The 19,862-nt window shown below is 48.4% G+C and overlaps 1 non-coding gene across 1 annotated transcript; it reads left to right on the top strand.

Annotated features, from left to right (window-relative positions):
• The first annotated feature begins 806 nt into the window (after window positions 1-806).
• Window positions 807-957, top strand: LOC138659996 (5.8S ribosomal RNA). The gene has a single exon (XR_011317504.1). It is a non-coding gene; the product is annotated as a 5.8S ribosomal RNA (ribosomal RNA).
• The last annotated feature ends 18,905 nt before the right edge of the window (window positions 958-19,862 follow it).

Raw genomic sequence — 19,862 nt, 5'->3', positions numbered from 1 at the left:
CCCTTCCTCCGGGTGCCCTTCCCGCTGCGGGGCTTCCTATCTGGCTTCTCTCCCTCGATTGATTAAGTCCCTGGCCTTTGTACACACTGCCCGTCGCTACTACCGATTGGATGGTTTAGTGAGGTCCTTGGATCGGCCCCGCCGGGTTCGGCCAAGACCCATGGTGGAGAGCCGAGAAGACGATCGAACTTGACTATCTAGAGACAGTAAAAGTCGTAACAAGGTTTCCCTAGATGAACCTGTGGAAGGATCTTTAATGGGCGAGTGAAAAATACCGATGAGGTGCAGATCAGGAGGCCAGCCGCCCGCCAAATCCCCGAAGGGTACCGAACGTGATGGGGGCGGTGGTAGGTCTCTTTCTGCTTCGCCAGGGCGCTCCGCAGGGTGGGGACGGTGAGGGCACGTGAGGACAGCGGGCGGGCGACGTCGGGAGGGTGCGGGGAGCCCCTCTCGCTCCGTCGCCCAGGAAAAAGACGCCCGGCCTCGCGCCGACGATTGTTGCCCTGCCGCTGCCTGCCGAGGAAAAATAAGAAGCCCCCCGCGTACGCGAAAGGCCGTCCCGGGTACCATTCTCCTGTGCGTTCACACACCCCTCCCCGGGGTATGTGGGTCTGGGCGGTAGGTTGAGAAGCCTCGAGCCCTCCTTTGTTCTCCTCCCCACTGGAGGGAGGGACGGGGAGGCCGAGCGCCCGGGCAACAGGGCCGAGATTTGAAAACAACCCTCCAAAGCATCCCAGTCTTTTGCGGCCGGCTGACACGAGAGTGAAAAGGGGGGCGCCTCCGAGTGTCCCCAAACCAGAAAGCGCGACTCTTAACGGTGGATCACTCGGCGCGCGCGTCGAAGAACGCAGCTAGCTGCGAGAATTAGTGTGAATTGCAGGACACATTGATCATCGACACTTCGAACGCACCTTGCGGCCCCGGGGTGCTCCCGGGGCTATGCCTGTCTGAGGGTTGCCCCTCCATCTATCGCCTCCATGGCGCAGCTGGGGTCCCCTCGCAAGGGTGACAACGAGGGAGGCCTGAGGCTCCGTGCCCTGATGGTCTCTTCTCCTTTATCCCTTACGTCCCCCCAAGGCCAGACTCACCTGCCCTGGGCCCACCTGATGGGGTTTACCATCGTCACTCCCCCCGTTGCGACGTGAAACCCTGTGGCGCAATGAAGGTGAAGGCCGGGGCGCTCCGGCCGAGGTGGGATCCCGCCGCCCGCTCCGGGGGGTTGACACGTCGGGTGCACCATCGGCCCGCCTCTGTCGGGGAGGTGGAGCATGAGTGCGCGATAGGACCCGAAAGATGGTGAGCTATGCCTGGGCAGGACGAAGCCAGAGGAAACTCTGGTGGAGGTCCGCAGCGGCCCTGATGTGCAAATTGGTCATCTGGGTATAGGGGCGTTTGTAGATGTGCTTGGCCCGTACGGGGATCGAACCCACGACCTTGGTGTTATTAGCACCACGCTCTAACCAACTGAGCTAAATGGCCATAGGTGTGGTCCCTGGGTATAGGGGCGAAAGACTCACGGAGACCACGGGCAGACGTACAGGGGCCTGATCAACCCCTGGACCGTACGGGCTGCTGTGCCTGCCGCAGGCGAGAAGCGAGAACCCCTTCGGGGCACGGAGACTACAACCGGACGTACGGGGGTCTGACCCACCCCTGGACCGTACGGTCTGCTGGCTGCTGTGCCTGCCGCAGGCGAGAAGCGAGAACCCCTTCGGGGCACGGAGACCACAACCGGACGTACGGGGGTCTGACCCACCCCTGGACCGTACGGTCTGCTGGCTGCCGTTCCTGGTGCAGGCGAGAAGCGGGAACCCCTTCGGGGCATGGAGACCACAACCGGACGTACGGGGGTCTGATCCACCCCTGGACCGTACGGTCTGCTGGCTGCCGTGCCTGGTGCAGGCGAGAAGTGGGAACCCCTTCGGGGCACGGAGACCACAACCGGACGTACGGGAGTCTGACCCACCCCTGGACCGTACGGTCTGCTGGCTGCCGTGCCTGGTGCAGGCGAGAAGCGGGAACCCCTTCGGGGCACGGAGACCACAACCGGACGTACGGGGGTCTGATCAACCCCTGTACCGTACGGGCTGCTGGCTGCCGTGCCTTCCTCAAATTGCTTGGCCTAAACAAAAGTCATTTTTTGTGACAACAGTGATGACCGTGACATAGCACTGGAGGTGTACCCCAAGACAGTGACCTAAGTGTGGGTGAAGTCTGTGGTTCATGGGCGGAAAGTTGAATTTTGGGTGAAAAACCATACTTTCACACTTTGAAAATTTCAGACATGTGTCAGACTTCCAGGCAGGGGGAAACCGCTGGAGGTGTACCGAGGACACTTCCAGAAGCCTGGGGAAGCTTTTCTGGAAGAGTCCTTGACACTTGGAAAATTTTGGGCAATTTTCTGAGAAAAAAAAAAATCACATTTCCCCTTACCCCCCACCCAAGAGGGGCTTCAATATGTTGCAGAGTACCCCGAAAGGGTCCCCAAAGTGGGAGAAAAGTGAGGCAAGTCAAAGAGGCAAAGATGAATGTACATTTGAATAATTTTATTAATGTCAGATAAAAATTGACATATTCACAAGGGCTTTGTTCTCCTGATTGGGATGAGCCGAATATTCTTGAGACTATACCCCTCAGTAGACTCGGATGACTCGGTATCACTTTCCGTGAGGTCTACCACCTCGTTATCCAATTCACTGGTTGATGCCATTACTGGCGACATAATTTTTGCGTCCTCATGATTTCCTGCGTTGAACACTAGCTCTTGGGCACGGCACATATCGGTCAGGGTCTTCTCCCGGTAAACTCTCTCGGCCACATCGTTTGTATGTGCCAAGTAGCGTGCAAACAAGCGCTTTTCGCAATCTGTGTATTGTGACAAAGTCCATGTCTCGCAAATCCGCCGTACAAGGTGGCTGGTGATGTTTGGGAGGTTGTAGCTACGGAGGAAAGCACATTGTTAGTACCGGTTGCTACTTATGGCTGTGGGTCACTTGACTTGTGGCTACCTTACCTTGAATGGTATCGTCTGAGGCTCACGGATGGATTTTTTATGACCTTCCCGGTACACGTCACGAAAAAGTTTGTGATAATCTTTCGGCCAAAGGTAAAGACCGGTCTGACATATTCCGCATACGCATTGAACCACTGAAAAAGAAAAAAAATATATATATGTTACTCTCCAGTCTGGGGGCACCCCTCCAAAAGGTTTTACATGGGGACAAGAGAGTGTTTTGCTCCCCACAATGAGTGGGGTTGCCTGGGTTCCCTGGCTTTGAGAAAAGCTTACCGATTCCTCTTCCTCTGAAAGTACAAAAGTTGCTACCTGAGAGGTGGAGCACTTGTGAGTCTTCACACCCACAATTGTCTTGCGTCTTCCTTGGTACGTGTGATGGATCCTCTCATTCCACTCTGAAACCTACGATGTGAAAAAAAAAGGTGGAAAAATATTGAACCGGTTCAGCAAATACCGCTGACCCACAGGGCCCGACGACTTACCGTCATGTTACGAACAACACCTGGTCTTTGGAGATGTTTTAGAATCAGAAGGGCCTCGAGGTACAGTACCACTTCCCGGCGATCTACTTCTGATCCGCCATCTGTCACAGCCTCGATGCTAGCTAGAAATGTTGGCCTTGCCTCCTCCAGTATAATCTGGCAGTCCTTGGGTGACTTTGATGGCTTCATCAATAGATCGTACCTGTGGGGAAAAATAAAGGCAATTAACCAACATCCAAGGTTTGGTAACAATGCGCTGAATATTGGCTCTTTTGAACGGTGTACCTTTTACTTACAGACTCTCGGCAGGCTCCCTTGTACAATGATTTCTGAAGGTCTGTTGTAAAATTCATGAACACTTCGCATGCCTTATAAAGTTGAGGATTCTCTAGTCTCAGTTTGGTAGCCCTCATCTGATACATGGTAAATCTCCGTATATGCTTCAACATTTTGAGGGAGGTCTGGCTCGATAGATGGAGTTTTCCAAGTTGTTGAAAAAAATTATTAACCTGGTTTGGTTTTACGAGGTACTCCAGAGTTACAGATTTTGGGTTCACAAAAAATAGAAACCGTGCTACGTTTGATACCTCCTGTTGACAGTTTGGGACCCCATGGGTAACTGTTAGGTACGAGTGGAACCCCTTTAACATGGGGTGATTCAATGAGTGACGCTTGTACAATCCGGCGGCCTTGGTAGCCGTGCGGTTTTTGTCTTTCCATTCCCTTTTCTGGATACTTAAATTGCTGCCATCCATGACCTCCTCATTGCCTATGCGGTCAGAAATGCTCCCTGTGTGGTCAGGCTCAGGGCACGGGTCTCCCTCCCGACTGTCTACCGGCCGTAAAAGGAAAGGCACATCCATCTCATCCGAATCTAGCTTTGGCGTGGGGCATGGGTCTCCCTCCCGACTGTCTACTGGCCGTAAAAGGAAAGGCACATCCATCTCATCTGAATCTAGCTCTGGCGGGGGGCACGGGTCTCCCTCCAGACTGTCTCCCGGCCGTAAAAGGAAAGGCACATCCATCACATCTGAATCTAGCTCTGGCATGGAGCCTGGGCGGAGCTCCGGATTGTCAGTTGGTACCTGAGCGGGCCCTTCACAGGTCAGTGGTGTGATTTGTGACTCAAACCTAGGCTTGTTTGCTATCAAAAAGCCGCGACCTTCTAAGAAGGCTACAGTCTCCTCCAAGGATTGGAGGGGCTTGAGCTCACTGAATTGGATTGTTGTCCCCTTGTTGGCGATACAGCGAAGTTGATACTTTGCGGAGGCTATGGCGGTTTTTATCTCCGAATCACCGTGTGACCTCAGGCATACCCTTCTCAGATGTGTGGATATATATTTGGTTACCCTGTGGCACACGGGGCATGTAAGTGGTGTCCGTGGGTGCCTGCGGGGGAGACACAAGCAATAAAACCGGTCACCTTGCCAGCAAGTGTACAACTCCACTACAAGGTACATTCATGTGTCTCTACGTGGCCGACAAATGTCTTCTACTCACCGCTCCATTGCGAAGGGTTTCCCGCAGTCAAACAGAGCGTCTCGTAATAGTTTATTAAAGTGCCGTGTTTCTCTGTGTCTTGAACTGTGGCAAATGATTTTCCTCCGCGCGAGTCAGCCACGCAGGTGAAAGACGCCAGCTGAGGTGATTGAAATTAACCGGATGTGTTTTGCCGTACTCTGATATAGGTCACCACGGGGGTTGAGTCAGCCCAGGGGGTGGCACCTCCACGGTCGCTAAACATCCGTAGGGTTGATGATATATCCCTTTAGGGTTAGGGTTAGGGTTAGGATCCCTAACCCTACCCCTAACCCTAACCCTAACTATTTCTGTTTATAGTGGGTTTTTTACTTTATTTTGATGATTGGCAGCTGTCACACATTTCTCAGCATGCGTTTAAAAAACGCAAACGCATGTAAAAACGCATGTAAACGCGTCAAAACGCCGCTTTTTTTCACCACATGCAAAAACGCATGCGTCAAAAAAACGCAGCGCTTACACGCGTTTACATGCGTTTTTTCACCATGCGTTTTTTGTGTTTTTTACCGCAAAAACGCACCCCAAAAAACGCCAATGTGAAACCAGCCTTACACCTTAGTAGGATTAGATGACTGCTGAATGTGCTCATCTGCCTCAAGAACAGCTCGTATAGTGGGTGTGTATTATTGATCATTATAGCCCTACACTTCTTCTGAATCCTGTCCTCCAATACCTCCTCAAAAGAGTCCAGATGGAGGCCAACAGCCGCGCTTGCCTTCTTGATATGTTTGTTGAGCTTATTAGCGTCAGATACTCGCACACTACTGCCCCAGCATATGATAGCAAAGAAGATGGCGCTTGCCACAACGGACTGATAGAACATTTCCAGCATTTTACTGCACATATTGAACGACCTGAGCTTCCGAAGAAAGTACAGTCTGCTCATTCCCTTCGTGCAAACCTTTTCTGTGTGACACCCCCAATAGAGTTTACTGTCAAGTTGAACCCCCAAATATTTGTAGCTCTCAACAATCTCAACCTCCTGGCCAGCAATAATGATCGGTAAGGCTAGGTTCAGATTGCGTTAGTGCAATCCGTTTAGCGCCTAGCGCTAGCGGATTGCGCTAACGCAATATTTTAAAAGGGGTCGCGTTAAATGTCCCCGCTCTCGCAGATCTCGGATCTGCGAGAGCGGGGAACGGACCTCGGGCGCGACTCGGACGCTGCAAGCAGCATCCGCAGCGCGCCACAAAACAACGGCACATCGCTAGCACGTGCCGAAAATGGCACACGCTAGTGATGCGCGTCACCATTGCTGTGAATGGGCGCGCTAATGGACGCGTTGCACGGCGTTAATTTCGCCGTGCAACGCTGTCCGTTAGCGCGGTCCCATTAACGCAATGGGAACCTAGCCTAAGTAATCCTCCTTTTTCTTTCTATAACTCACCACCAACTCCTTGGTTTTCTTTACATTTAGTTCTAGACAGTTAGTCTGGCACCAATCCACAAAGTCAGAAACCACCCTTCTATATTCCTCCTTCCCCGGCCCCCACAATGCCCCTACAATCACTGAGTCATCTGAGAATTTTTGGAGGTGACAAAAATCTGATTTATACTGAAAGTCAGCTGTATACAATGTGAAGAGGAAGGGCGACAGCACTGTACCCTGAGGGGCTCCAACACTGCTCCGTACACTGCCAGATACCACCTCCCCCATCCTTACAAACTGCGGCCTGTCCGTCAGGTAGTCGTTTATCCAGTTCACCATCCCCTCATCTACCGCCATATCAGTCAGCTTATTACGTAGTAAGGGCGGCTGTAAGGTACTGGAAGCACTTGAGAAGTCAAAGAACATGGCGTGCACTGCAGTTCCATCATTGTCCAAGAATGAATGTACTGTATGTAGAAGAGACACTACAGCATCATCCACCCCCCGATCTCTGTTGTATGAGAGAACTGAGCTGAAACCTCTCCCACATTTCTGGAAGGTTCTAGAAGAAGATTATGGTGAGGTGATTGTAATGAGTAGATGAAAAATAGTTTAAAGCACATTGCACATGAGTCAATGATCAGTGTCAATTAATGCATTATACATTTTTTTAACTAGGTGGCCAAAGGTAGCTCTGGCACACTGGATCAGATCTACTGTTACGTGACAAGGGTAGTGGGACCGATACCGGGAGAACACATACACAGTAGAAAAAAAGAATATGAGGACACAATGTGAAATCTTAGGCTACGTTCACATTAGCGTTGCGCGCCGGTGCGTCGGCGATGCAACGGCGACGCAACGCACGACGCACCAAAAACGCGCGCAAAAACGCTGCGTTTTGCGACGCGTGCGTCGTTTTTTGACGAAAATCGGACGCACGAAAAATGCAACTTGTTGTATTTTCTTGCGTCCGACGCTAGCGTCGAAAACGACGCACATGTCGGAAAACGCTACCAAAAAAACGCACACGTCCCCCATGTTAAACATAGGGGCGCGCCGCTGCATCGCCGACGCAACAGCGACGCACATTAGCGAAACGCTAATGTGAACGTAGCCTAATGTGAAAAGCCTGTATTTTAATATGTAGCACGGATTTTTTTCATCCTCTTAGCAATAGATGATCTTAAAGAGACCTCTTTTGTTATTAATAGGAGACGGGCACGGCATTTGCGTCTCTTCTGTTCCTAAATGTGTTTCCTTCTGTATTTTAATATGTAATATCATTCATTATTCCTGCCATGATATTAATCAGTAGTAACTTCCTCATATAACAAATAAAAAATTACTAAATCCGTATTATGTTACTTATGCACTATAAGCTGAACCCGGGGGTCGCTGTGCATCATGTGCATGCTTTCTAATAATTAGGCAATAATTGAAATGAATATAAAATATGGTTCTGACTCCATGATTGTCTGCTCCTGTGCATTATAATGTATAGTCAGTACCTTATATCTATATGTCTTGCTATTAATCAGCGGCACATTTCTTTCATAACTAATTTTAACTTGTATTTACGTTTTATAAGGATTAGAGATGAGCGGATCTGTCGAGATTCAAATTTGCAAAATCAGACGGATTTTACCGGGCAATTCGATTTGCAGTGAGTTTTTTCTAGAAAATGAATGTTCCTTGTTAGGCTCCGGGGTCTGTAGAGAAGAAGAACAAAAAAAATCCCCCAAAACAATATTCACCTCTCTGCTCCCCTTTGCTTCTCACTGTCCACCGCATGGGTCCTACTGCCACCATGAGCTGTAACCCTAGGCATCTTCAAGCTAGGCTGGGACTTCCAGGCACAGCTTGACCCTGGATGTCCCCTTTCATGTGCAGTGATGTCCAGGGCCTAGTCATGGCCAGAAGTCCCATCCTAGAGCGTGCAACATAAGGTTGTAGTACACACATCCTGACGTCACCACAATCTTGGGATCTGCACTCTAGGAAGGTACTTCAGGATGTCCCTGATTTCTCAGGCCTAGTTGCGACTGGAAGTCCCCGCTCAGAGAGTGCGTCATAGATCACGGTGATGTTAGGATGTGCGCCGTGACCTTACAACACACACTATAGAATCGGTCTTCTGTCCACGACTAGGTCTAGGACTTCTCTGCATATGTGACATTGTGACAACCGTGCGACACACATGCGCAGAGATGTCCCTGACATGGTCATGTCTGGAAGTTCTGGCCGAGCGTGAAGAAGGCTGGAGTTTCAGAGTGCGGTGGCTGTAAGAAGAGATGGTGAGGACTCTAAGAAGAGGAGTGTGCAGCGAGGATGGCATGGAAATGAGGGTTGAGGTGAGTATTCTTTTTTCTACTCTTTGTTTAGTCATATGCTGGCACCCGACAGTTCGGCAAAATCGTGACAATTTTCCATTCTAGAGAATATGGATTTTTATAAAATTCAATTTCACTCAGATAAATTAGCCAGTCTAACAGGTATGCATTTCAGTGGCAGGTAAAAGTTTTATCAACAGCTGAGGAGCAAAAATAGCACCAAATAGGGTCTTATCCGATAGTAATTACTAAATATGGTATCAATATATGCTGACGTGTTCCCAGGTTGTATGGCTGCTGCAGATGCATGGGTGATTACACCAGAGAATTATGCAAAAAAATGGCAAGTTTGTGGTCTGTATCCGCCCTGAAGAAGAAGTAGGCTACACATTGAAACGCGTAGAAAAATAAAAAAAACTTTTTGTTACAATATCTCCGGCATTTGATGTTTCTTCATCACCGGCAACGCGGATACAGACCACAAACTTTTCATTTTTTACATGTAAAAGTTTTGGCACCCCTGGTCAAAATTACTGTTATTACAGTATTTAGCCGTATAAACTAAATTGCTATAATGGCAATTCCTCATGTGAAGGGATCCGATCAGTGGCTTTTGAATACTCATATTATGAAGTTTTCATAAAATGATGTTGTCTGTACTTCAGTGTACGTTGGGCGGGACATGGGGACAGGGTCTCCTTCTGGTTGCCCCACCCCCCACCAACCTCCTTTGCCTCTTGTACAGGTCACAGAATTTTAAAAATTCTGCGCCTCAGCCATCATTGTGTGGGCGGTGCATGAGCAGTGTGAGTCTGTGTCCTGTGTCCAGGACCTCAATAAAATGGTGCAGGAGGCGTCACATGTCCATTTTATTGAAGCCCTGCATACAGGACATAGACTGACATTGCTCACGCGCCACCTACACAATGATGGCGGAGGTGCAGAATTTTAAAAAAGCAGACAGGTCACTGAATAATCAGTGACCAGTACAAGAAGAGAAAGGCTGGTGGGGGGCAGAGAATAATAAGAAGAACATGCCCCCATGTCCTGCCCTGAAGCACAGAAGACATGAAATCTTCACAAGGTCAGTATTCAACAGCCACCAATCTGGTTTTCATGACAGCCAAGGATGTGTTGAAAACCTCAGTGCCTGTTATTACAGAGCTTCCTTGAAATCCTACCTGTGGCCAGACTTCAAATTAGACCATTATTTTTACTACTAGATGGTGGCCCGATTCTAACGCATTGGGTATTCTAGAATATGCATGTCCACGTAGTATATTGCCCAGCCCACGTAGTATATTGCCCAACCACGTAGTATATTGCCCAGCCACGTAGTATATTGCTCAGTCAAGTAGTATATTGCCCAGTCACGCACTATATTGCCCAGTTACGTAGTATATTGCCCAGCGACGTAGTATTCAGCACAGAGCCATGTAGTATATTGCCCAGTCGCGTAGTATATTGTCCAGCGACGTAGTATATTGCCCAGCGACGTAGTATTCAGCACATAGCCAAGTAGTATATTGCCCAGTCACGTAGTATATTGCCCAGTCACGTAGTATATTGCCCAGTCACGTAGTATATTGCCCAGCCACGTAGTATATTGCCCAGTCACGTAGTATATTGCCCAGCCACGTAGTATATTGCCCAGTCACGTAGTATATTGGCCAGTCATGTAGTATATTGCCCAGCCACATAGTATATTGCCCAGTCACGTACTATATTGCCCAGTTACATAGTATATTGCCCAGTCACGTAGTATATTGCCCAGTTACATAGTATATTGCCCAGCGACGTAGTATATTGCCCAGCGACGTAGTATTCAGCACAAAGCCATGTAGTATATTGCCCAGTCACGTAGTATATTGTCCAGCGACGTAGTATATTGCCCAGCAACGTAGTATTCAGCACAGAGCCACGTAGTATATTGCCCAGTCACGTAGTATATTGCCCAGCCACGTACTATATTGCCCAGCCACGTAGTATATTGCCCAGCCACGTAGTATTTTTCCCAGCGATGTAGTATATTGCCCAGACACGTAGGTACTGTATATAACACTGCCCACGCAGTATTTAGCAGTGTGTGCACCATATCCCTGTTAAAAAAAATAATTAAAATAAAAAATAGTTATATACTCACCTCTAGGATCCAGCGAAGCTGTGTGATGCGACCGCCATCTTCCGTTCCCAGGATGCATTGCGAAATTACCCAGATGACTTAGCGGTCTCGCAAGACCCAGTCATCTTGATCAGCAGAAACAAAACACCTTAAATAAGTTTCCAAGGTCTGATTAGTTCGTTCCGTCTGGCCATTCGTCTGAGGATGGAATGCAGACGAAAAGGACAAATCAATGCCCATCTTAGCACAGAACGTCCGCCAAAATCTAGACACAAACTGGGATCCCCTGTCAGAAACGATGTTCTCCGGAATCCCATGCAAACGAACCACGTTCTGAAAAAACAGAGGGACCAACTCAGAGGAGGAAGGCAACTTAGGCAAGGGTACCAGATGAACCATCTTAGAAAAGCGGTCACACACAACCCAGATGACGGACATTTTTTGAGAGACAGGGGAATCCGAAATAAAGTCCATGGAAATGTGCGTCTAAGGCCTCTTCGGGATAGGCAAAGGTGACAACAATCCACTGGCCCGAGAACAGCAAGGCTTAGCCCGAGCGCAAACTTCACAAGACTGCATAAAAGAACGCACATCCCTCGACAAGGAAGGCCACCAAAAAGACCTGGCCACCAAGTCTCTAGTACCAAATATTCCAGGATGACCTGCCAACGCAGAAGAATGGACCTCGGAGATGACTCTACTGGTCCAATTATCCGGAACAAACAGTCTTTCAGGTGGACAGCGATCAGGTTTATCCGCCTGAAACTCCTGCAAAGCACGTCGCAAGTCTGGGGAGACAGCCGACAAAATCACCCCATCCCTAAGGATACCAGTGGGCTCAGAATTTCCAGGGGAGTCAGGCACAAAACTCCTAGAAAGAGCATCCGCCTTCACATTCTTTGAACCTGGCAGGTATGAAACCACAAAATCGAAACGGGAGAAAAACAGTGACCAACGAGCCTGTCTAGGATTCAGACGCTTGGCAGACTCAAGGTAAATCAGATTTTTGTGATCAGTCAAGACCACCACACGATGTCTAGCACCCTCAAGCCAATGACGCCACTCCTCAAATGCCCACTTCATGGCCAAAAGCTCCCAATTACCAACATCATAATTCCGCTCAGTGGGCGAAAACTTTCTAGAAAAGAACGCACATGGCTTCATCACTGAGCAATCGGAGCTTCTCTGTGACAAAACCGCCCCCGCTCCAATTTCGGAAGCATCAACCTCAACCTGAAAAGGAAGCGAAACATCTGGCTGACGCAACACAGGAGCAGAAGAAAACCGGCTTCTGGGTAAGTTCGCAATGCATCTCTGGGAACGGAAGATGGCGGCCGGCGTGAGCGCATCGTCCGATGACGGAAGGTGAGAATAGCAGGTTTTTTGTTTTTTTATTATTTTTAACATTAGATCTTTTTACTATTGACGCTGCATAGGCAGCATCAATAGTAAAAACTTGGTCACACAGGGTTAATAGCAGCGGTTACGGAGTGTGTTACCCACGGCATAACGCGGTCCGTTACCACTGGCATTAACCCTGTGTGAGCGGTGACTGGAGGGGAGTATGGAGCGGGGAGTATGGAGCGGGCGCCGGGGACACTGACTGCAGGGAGTATGGAGTGGGCGCCGGGGACACTGACTGCAGGGAGTATGGAGTGGGCGCCGGGGACACTGACTGCGGGGAGTATGGAGTGGGCTCCGGGCACACTGACTACAGGGAGTATGGAGCGGGCGCCGGGGACACTGACTACGGGGAGTATGGAGCGGGCGGCGGCCACTGTGACTGCAGGGGAGTAGGGAGGGACTAATCGGACTGTGTCCGTCGCTGATTGGTTGCGGCAGCCATGACAGGCAGCTGGCGAGACCAATCAGCGACTAGGATTCCATGACAGACAGAGGCCGCGACCAATGAATATCCGTGACAGACAGAAGGACAGAGAGAAAGACGGAAGTGACCCTTAGACAATTATATAGTAGACTAGATGGTGGCCCGATTCTAACGCATCGGGTATTCTAGAATATGCATGTCCACGTAGTATATTGCCCAGCCACGTAGTATATTGCACAGCCACTGTCATGATCCCAATGGCAGGGGATCACAAAAGGACAAGCACAAAAAACAAAACAAGCTCTAGGGTGATGGAAACTGAGCTGACCGCGATCCTGAACCTAAACACACAACTAGCTGTAGCCGGGGAACGTGCCTACGATGATTCCTAGACGTCTCGCGCCAGCCGAAGAACTAACTTTCCCTATTAGAAGAAACACAGACCTCTCTTGCCTCCAGAGAAACACCCCACAGAAATAGCAGCCCCCCACATGTAATGACGGTGAAATGAGAGGAAAGCACATACGTAGTTATGAAAACAGATTCAGCAAAATGAGGCCCGCTAAAGCTAGATAGCAAAGGATACAAAAGTGAACTGCGCGGTCAGCGAAAAACCCTACAAAAAACCATCCTGAAATTAGTTGAAGTCATGTTCCAACTCATGGAACATGAGGAGTAATATCAGCCCACTAGAGCAACCAGCAAAAAGGAATCACATATCTGCAAGCTGGACTAAGACAAAAATTAAGCAAAACGTGGAACAGGAAAATCAAAAACTTAGCTTGTCCCGAAGAATACAGAAGCGGGAAGCAGAGGTAACAAGACACACTGATTACATTGATAGCCGGCGAGGAAATGACAAGAAAGCCAGGTTAAATAGGAAACTCCCATATCCTGATAGAACAGGTGGACACCAGAGACCGCAGAGAACACAAGTCACCCAGTACCATCTGTAACCACCAGAGGGAGCCCAAAAACAGAATCCACAACAGTACCCCCCCTTGAGGAGGGGTCACCGAACCCTCACGAGAACCACCAGGGCGACCAGGATGAGCCCTATGAAATGCACGGACCAAATCAGCAGCATGAACATCACAGACGCAACCACCCAAGAATTATCCTCCTGACCATAACCCTTCCACTTGACCAAATATTGGAGTTTCCGTCTGGAAACACGAGAATCCAAGATCATCTCCACAACATACTCCAATTCTCCCTCCACCAGCACCGGAGCAGGAGGCTCAAGCGAAGGAACAACAGGTACCTCATACTTCCGCAACAACGACCGATGGAACACATTATGAATAGCAAACGATGCCGGGAGATCCAAACGAAACGACACAGGGTTAAGAATTTCCAAGATCCTATAGGGACCGATAAACCGAGGCTTGAACTTAGGAGAAGAGACCTTCATAGGAACAAAACGAGAAGACAGCCACACCAAGTCCCCAACACGAAGTCGAGGACCCACGCGGCGACGGCAATTAGCAAACTGCTGAGCCCTCTCCTGTGACAACTTCAAATTGTCCACCACATGACTCCAAATCTGATGCAACCTATCCACCACCATGTCCACTCCAGGACAATCAGAAGGCTCCACCTGACCAGAGGAAAAACGAGGATGAAACCCCGAATTACAAAAGAAAGGAGAAACCAAGGTAGCAGAACTAGCCCGATTATTAAGGGCAAATTCGGCAAGCGGCAAAAAGGTAACCCAGTCATCTTGATCAGCAGAAACAAAACACCTTAAATAAGTTTCCAAGGTCTGATTAGTTCGTTCCGTCTGGCCATTCGTCTGAGGATGGAATGCAGACGAAAAGGACAAATCAATGCCCATCTTAGCACAGAACGTCCGCCAAAATCTAGACACAAACTGGGATCCCCTGTCAGAAACGATGTTCTCCGGAATCCCATGCAAACGAACCACGTTCTGAAAAAACAGAGGGACCAACTCAGAGGAGGAAGGCAACTTAGGCAAGGGTACCAGATGAACCATCTTAGAAAAGCGGTCACACACAACCCAGATGACGGACATTTTTTGAGAGACAGGGGAATCCGAAATAAAGTCCATGGAAATGTGCGTCTAAGGCCTCTTCGGGATAGGCAAAGGTGACAACAATCCACTGGCCCGAGAACAGCAAGGCTTAGCCCGAGCGCAAACTTCACAAGACTGCATAAAAGAACGCACATCCCTCGACAAGGAAGGCCACCAAAAAGACCTGGCCACCAAGTCTCTAGTACCAAATATTCCAGGATGACCTGCCAACGCAGAAGAATGGACCTCGGAGATGACTCTACTGGTCCAATTATCCGGAACAAACAGTCTTTCAGGTGGACAGCGATCAGGTTTATCCGCCTGAAACTCCTGCAAAGCACGTCGCAAGTCTGGGGAGACAGCCGACAAAATCACCCCATCCCTAAGGATACCAGTGGGCTCAGAATTTCCAGGGGAGTCAGGCACAAAACTCCTAGAAAGAGCATCCGCCTTCACATTCTTTGAACCTGGCAGGTATGAAACCACAAAATCGAAACGGGAGAAAAACAGTGACCAACGAGCCTGTCTAGGATTCAGACGCTTGGCAGACTCAAGGTAAATCAGATTTTTGTGATCAGTCAAGACCACCACACGATGTCTAGCACCCTCAAGCCAATGACGCCACTCCTCAAATGCCCACTTCATGGCCAAAAGCTCCCAATTACCAACATCATAATTCCGCTCAGTGGGCGAAAACTTTCTAGAAAAGAACGCACATGGCTTCATCACTGAGCAATCGGAGCTTCTCTGTGACAAAACCGCCCCCGCTCCAATTTCGGAAGCATCAACCTCAACCTGAAAAGGAAGCGAAACATCTGGCTGACGCAACACAGGAGCAGAAGAAAACCGGCGCTTAAGTTCCTGAAAGGCCTCCACAGCCGCAGGAGACCAATCAGTAACATCAGCACCCTTCTTAGTCAAATCCGTCAAAGGCTTAACAACACTAGAAAAATTAGTTATGAAACGACGATAAAAATTAGCAAAGCCCAAGAACTTCTGTAGACTCTTAAGAGATGTAGGCTGCGTCCAGTCACAAATAGCCTGAACCTTGACGGGATCCATCTGAATAGTAGAAGGGGAAAAAATATACCCCAAAAAAGAAATCTTCTGGACTCCAAAGAGACACTTTGAACCTTTTACAAACAAAGAATTGGCCCGCAGGACCTGAAACACCTTCCTGACCTGCTGAACATGGGACTCCCAGTCATCAGAAAAAAACAAAACATCATCCAAATACACAATCATAAATTTATCCAGGTATTCACGGAAAATATCGTGCATAAAGGACTGGAAGACAGAAGGAGCATTAGAAAGTCCAAAAGGCATCACCAAATACTCAAAATGGCCCTCAGGCATATTAAATGCGGTTTTCCACTCATCACCCTGCTTTATCCGCACAAGATTATACGCACCCCGAAGATCAATCTTAGTGAACCATTTAGCCCCCTTAATGCGAGCGAACAAATCAGTCAACAATGGCAAAGGATACTGATATTTGACTGTAATCTTATTCAAAAGACGGTAATCTATTCAAGGCCTCAAGGAACCATCTTTTTTGGCCACGAAAAAAAAACCTGCTCCCAAAGGGGACGAAGATGGACGGATATGTCCCTTTTCCAAGGACTCCTTAACATAATCCCGCATAGCAGTATGCTCTGGCACTGACAGATTGAACAAACGTCCTTTAGGAAATTTACTGCCAGGAATCAAATCTATAGCACAATCGCAATCCCTGTGAGGAGGAAGCAAATTGAGCTTAGGCTCCTCAAAAACATCCCGATAATCAGACAAAAATACAGGAACCTCAGAAGGAGTAGATGAAGCGATAGAAATCGGAGGTGCATCATCATGAACCCCCTGACATCCCCAGCTTAACACAGACATCGTTTTCCAGTCCAAGACTGGGTTATGAGTTTGTAACCATGGCAGACCAAGCACTAAGACATCATGTAAATTATACAGTACCAGGAAGCGAATCACCTCCTGATGAACGGGAGTCATCCGCATGGTCACTTGTGTCCAGTACTGAGGTTTGTTCATAGCCAAAGGTGTAGAGTCAATTCCTTTCAAAGGAATAGGGACTTCCAGAGGCTCCAGACTAAACCCACAGCGGTTGGCAAATGACCAATCCATAAGACTCAGGGCAGCGCCTGAATCCACATAGGCATCGACGGAAATGGCTGATAATGAACAAATCAGAGTCACAGACAGAATGAACTTAGACTGTAAAGTACTAATGGCAACAGACTTATCAACCTTTTTTGTGCGTTTAGAGCATGCTGATATAACATGAGCTGAATCACCACAATAAAAACACAACCCATTTTTCCGCCTATAGTTTTGCCGTTCACTTCTGGACTGAATTCTATCACATTGCATTGTCTCAGGTGCCTGTTCAAAAGACACCGCCAAATGGTGCACAGGTCTGCGCTCCCGCAAACGCCGATCAATCTGAATAGCCATAGTCATAGACTCATTCAGACCTGTAGGCGCAGGGAACCCCACCATGACATCTTTAATGGCCTCAGAAAGGCCATCTCTGAATCTTGCAGCCAGGGCGCACTCATTCCACTGAGTAAGCACCGACCATTTCCGAAATTTCTGACAATATATTTCTGCTTCATCTTGCCCCTGAGAGAGAGCCAATAAAGCTTTTTCAGCCTGAATCTCTAGGTTAGGTTCATCATAGAGCAAACCCAATGCCAGAAAAAACGCATCCACATTGAGCAACGCAGGATCCCCTGGTGCCAATGCAAATGCCCAATTCTGAGGGTCACCCCGCAGGAAAGATATAACAATCCTGACTTGCTGAGCAGGGTCTCCAGAAGAGCGAGATTTCAAAGAAAGAAACAACTTGCAATTGTTCCTAAAATTCAGAAAACTAGATCTATCTCCAGAAAAAAACTCTGGGATAGGAATTCTAGGTTCAGACATAGGAGCATGTACAACAAAATCTTGTATATTTTGAACCTTAGCAGCAAGATTATTCAGGCTGGAAGCCAAACTCTGGATGTCCATGATAAACAGCTGAGGTCAGAGCCATTCAAGGATTAAGAGGAGATAAGACGCAGCCAGGCTGCAATTAAGGCTATGCAGCAAACTCTGAGGGGAAAAAAAAAAAAAAAAAAACTTCCTCAGACTACTTTTCCTCCTACTTCAGCCAATACGATTACCACTTTTTGGCCGGCTATACTGTCATGATCCCAATGGCAGGGGATCACAAAAGGACAAGCACAAAAAACAAAACAAGCTCTAGGGTGATGGAAACTGAGCTGACCGCGATCCTGAACCTAAACACACAACTAGCTGTAGCCGGGGAACGTGCCTACGATGATTCCTAGACGTCTCGCGCCAGCCGAAGAACTAACTTTCCCTATTAGAAGAAACACAGACCTCTCTTGCCTCCAGAGAAACACCCCACAGAAATAGCAGCCCCCCACATGTAATGACGGTGAAATGAGAGGAAAGCACATACGTAGTTATGAAAACAGATTCAGCAAAATGAGGCCCGCTAAAGCTAGATAGCAGAGGATACAAAAGTGAACTGCGCAGTCAGCGAAAAACCCTACAAAAAACCATCCTGAAATTACTTGAAGTCATGTTCCAACTCATGGAACATGAGGAGTAATATCAGCCCACTAGAGCAACCAGCAAAAAGGAATCACATATCTGCAAGCTGGACTAAGACAAAAATTAAGCAAAACGTGGAACAGGAAAATCAAAAACTTAGCTTGTCCTGAAGAATACAGAAGCGGGAAGCAGAGGTAACAAGACACACTGATTACATTGATAGCCGGCGAGGAAATGACAAGAAAGCCAGGTTAAATAGGAAACTCCCATATCCTGATAGAACAGGTGGACACCAGAGACCGCAGAGAACACAAGTCACCCAGTACCATCTGTAACCACCAGAGGGAGCCCAAAAACAGAATCCACAACAAGCCACGTAGTATATTGCCCAGCCATGTAGTATATTGCACAGCCCACGCAGTATATTGCCCAGCCACGTAGTATATTGCCCAGCCACATAGTATATTGCCCAGTCATGCAGTATATTGCCCAGCCACGTAGTATATTGCACAGCCCACGTAGTATATTGCCCAGTCACGTAGTATATTGCCCAGCCACGTAGTATATTGCCCAGCTACGTAGTATATTGCCCAGCCACATAGTATATTGCCCAGCCACATAGTATATTGCCCAGCCACGTAGTATATTGCCCAGCCACGTAGTATATTGCCCAGCCACATAGTACCGTATATACTCGAGTATAAGCCGACCCGAGTATAAGCCGACCCCCTAATTTTGCCACAAAAAACTGGGAAAACTTATTGACTCGATATAAGCCTAGGGTGGAAATGCAGCATTTACCGGTGAATTTCAAAAAATAAAAATAGATCATTCTTGCCCCATAGCTGTGCCATATAGTGCTCTGCATGTTCATTATTGCCCCATAGCTGTGCCCCACATAGTGCTCTGCACCGTTCATGATTGTCCCATAGCTGTGCCCCATATAGTGCTCTGCACCGTTCATTGTTCCCTATAGCTGTGCCCCATATAGTGCTCTGCACCGTTCATTATTGCCCTATAGCTGTGCCCCATATAGTGCTCTGCACCGTTCATGATTGTCCCATAGCTGTGCCCCATATAGTGCTCTGCACCGTTCATTGTTCCCTATAGCTGTGCCCCATATAGTGCTCTGCACTGTTCATTATTTCCCTATAGCTGTGCCCCATATAGTGCTCTGCACCGTTCATTGTTCCCTATAGCTGTGCCCCATATATGCTCTGCACCGTTCATTGTTCCCTATAGCTGTGCTCCATATATGCTCTGCACCGTTAATTGTTCCCTATAGCTGTGCCCCATATAGTGCTCTGCACCGTTCATAGTTCCCTATATAAAGCTATGCCCCATATAGTGCTCTGCACCGTTCATAGTTCCCTATATAAAGCTGTGCCATTGTCGCTGCTGCTGCTGCAGTAAAGAAAAAAAAAAGCCATACTCACCTCTCTTGATTGCAGCTCCCGGCGTCTCGTTCCGGCGCCTCCATCTTCCCGGCGTCTCTGCGCTGACTGATCAGGCAGAGGGCGCCGCGCACACTATACGCGTCATCGCGCCCTCTGACCTGAACAGTCAGA

The sequence above is a fragment of the Ranitomeya imitator genome, chromosome 1, assembly GCF_032444005.1.
Source record: "Ranitomeya imitator isolate aRanImi1 chromosome 1, aRanImi1.pri, whole genome shotgun sequence".
NCBI classification, from domain to species: Eukaryota; Metazoa; Chordata; class Amphibia; order Anura; family Dendrobatidae; genus Ranitomeya; species Ranitomeya imitator.
This window is presented reverse-complemented; position numbering and strand designations above follow the sequence as displayed.